This window comes from Piliocolobus tephrosceles, chromosome 2, assembly GCF_002776525.5.
Source record: "Piliocolobus tephrosceles isolate RC106 chromosome 2, ASM277652v3, whole genome shotgun sequence".
NCBI classification, from domain to species: domain Eukaryota; kingdom Metazoa; phylum Chordata; class Mammalia; order Primates; family Cercopithecidae; genus Piliocolobus; species Piliocolobus tephrosceles.
The window spans coordinates 126,109,924-126,112,315 of record NC_045435.1 but is presented as its reverse complement, the minus strand read 5'-3'; the positions used below and the strand labels follow the sequence as shown (position 1 = coordinate 126,112,315).

The following is a 2,392-nucleotide window of genomic DNA, read 5'->3' as shown; positions in this document are numbered from 1 at the left end:
CAAGTTTTCTCAACAGAAGATTCCAGGCTTAGTTTAATTAATAAAAACTAGTAAATAAAAAGGTGATATAGATTAATTAGATCTGGAGAAGCAATAGGAAATATTCCTCATGGTTGTAGCCCAAGCATAATAAGAAAATTTAAAATGGAACTACAATGTCAGAAAGAGAAAATAGAGAGAAATTTGTGATCCCATCTATCTTTTAATTTTTAATTTATAACAAAAAAACATAGAGGGTGTGTATATTTTGGCAAATGTAGTTTGTCGTAGTATGCAATACAAAAGATGTTTTTGGGTTTGGAGATGATAAAAGATATTTTCATAAAGTGTCAGTGTGAAGAAAAAAATAAATGAAAATATAAGGGCCCTTCTGCTTTCCTTGTGAAAGGGAAACAAGCATTCTGTAGGCCTATTTGTTGCAGACACTCTGAACTTCCAGATCTACGTGACCGTAAAATTTTAACATACAAGATTTCTGCTTAGATTCATTTCAAAATACTGAATGACTTATTGGACTTATAGAGAAGTAGCAAATTTGCATTGATTTGATCAGCACATTTCACTTCTTATAAATCTTGTGCATCTCATTAGACTTAATTGTGACTAAACTTGATGAAATATATGCTATGTATATGTAACTTCAACAAAGAAAAATATTTGTGAGCTTGTTTTTTTTTTTTTTTTTTCTCATTTGTAAGGTATGCACTGTTATTCAACTGGTCTCAAGTCAGTGTACAGGTAAGCCCTGGCTGCCTCCACCCACTCCCAGGGAGACCAAAAGCCTTCAGATATCTCAAGTTGGGGGACAAAAAAGGGAGGGCAGGAAAGCTCATCATTCAAAATAAAACAAAATAAAAAAGTATTAAGGTGAAGATTTAAAAAAAAAAAATTGCATTACATAATTTACACGAAAGCAATGCTATCACCTCCCCTGTGTGGACTAGGGAGAGGACTGGGCCATTCTCCTTAGAGAGAAGTGGGGTGGCTTTTAGGAGGGCGAGGGACTTCCTGTAACAATGCATCTCATATTTGGAATGACTATTAAAAACAGAACAATGTACAATCAAAGTCCTCGGCCACATTGTGGAACTTTGGGGGATGCTCGCTCCAACCTACTGCTGTCACCTTCACTGTTCCAGTTTTTAAATCCTGAGTCAAGCCAAAAAAACAAAACAAAACAAAACAAAAAACAAACAAACAACAACAACAACAAAAAAAAACAAATAAAGCCATGCCAATCTCATCTTGTTTTCTGTGCAAGTTAGGTTTTGTCAAGAAAGGGTGTAACACAACTAAGTCACAGTCCCCCTAGAAGCATTTGCGGTGGACGATGGAGGGGCCAGACTCGTCATACTCCTGCTTGATGATCCACATCTGCTGGAAGATGGACAGCGAGGCCAGGATGGAGCCGCCGATCCACACAGAGTACTTGCGCTCAGGGGGAGCAATGATCTTGATCTTCATCGTGCTGGGCGCCAGGACAGTAATCTCCTTCTGTATCTTGTCGGCAATGCCAGGGTACATGGTGGTGCCACCAGACAGCACTGTGTTGGCGTACAGGTCTTTACGGATGTCCACGTCACACTTCATGATGGAGTTGAAGGTAGTTTCGTGGATGCCACAGGACTCCATGCCCAGGAAGGAAGGCTGGAAGAGAGCCTCAGGGCAGCGGAACTGCTCGTTGCCAATGGTGATGACCTGGCCATCGGGCAGCTCCTAGCTCTTCTCCAGGGAGGAGCTGGAAGCCACTGTGGCCATCTCCTGCTGGAAGTCCAGGGCGACATAGCACAGCTTCTCCTTGATGTCACGCACGATTTTCCGCTCGGCCGTGGTGGTGGTGAAGCTGTAGCCGCGCTCAGTGAGGATCTTCATGAGGTAGTCAGTCAGGTCCCGGCCAGCCAGGTCCAGACGCAGGATAGCGCCACACGCAGCTCATTGTAGAAGGTGTGGTGTCAGATCTTCTCCACATCGTCCCAGTTGGTGACGATGCCGTGCTCGATGGGTTACTTCAGGGTGAGGATGCCTCTCTTGCTCTGGGCCTCGTCGTCCACATATGAATCCTTCTGACCCATGCCCACCATCACGCCCTGGTGCCTGGGGCGCCCCACGATGGAGGGGAAGACAGCCCGGGGGGCATCTTCGCCCGCGAAGCCGGCCTTGCACATGCCAGAGCCGTTGTAGACAACGAGCGCGGCGATATCATCATCCATGGTGAGCTGGCGGCGGGTGTGAACGGGCGGCGGAGCGGCGAAGGCGAGGCTCTGTGCTCGCGGGGCGGACGCGGTCTGGGCGGTCGTGAGCTTGTTTTATGTTAAATGAAGTAATGCAAATCATGAATGGGACACTAATGAGGTCACTAGCATTTTTGGGAATAATGCATTATCAGTTGATG

General features: G+C 45.2%; 1 pseudogene across 1 annotated transcript; it reads right to left on the bottom strand.

Annotated features, from left to right (window-relative positions):
* Positions 1 to 1,293: 1,293 nt before the first annotated feature.
* On the bottom strand, positions 1,294 to 2,291 carry LOC111532163 (annotated as a pseudogene). Its single transcript, XR_002728472.2, has one exon. The product of XR_002728472.2 is annotated as an actin, cytoplasmic 1-like (transcript).
* Positions 2,292 to 2,392: the final 101 nt, after the last annotated feature.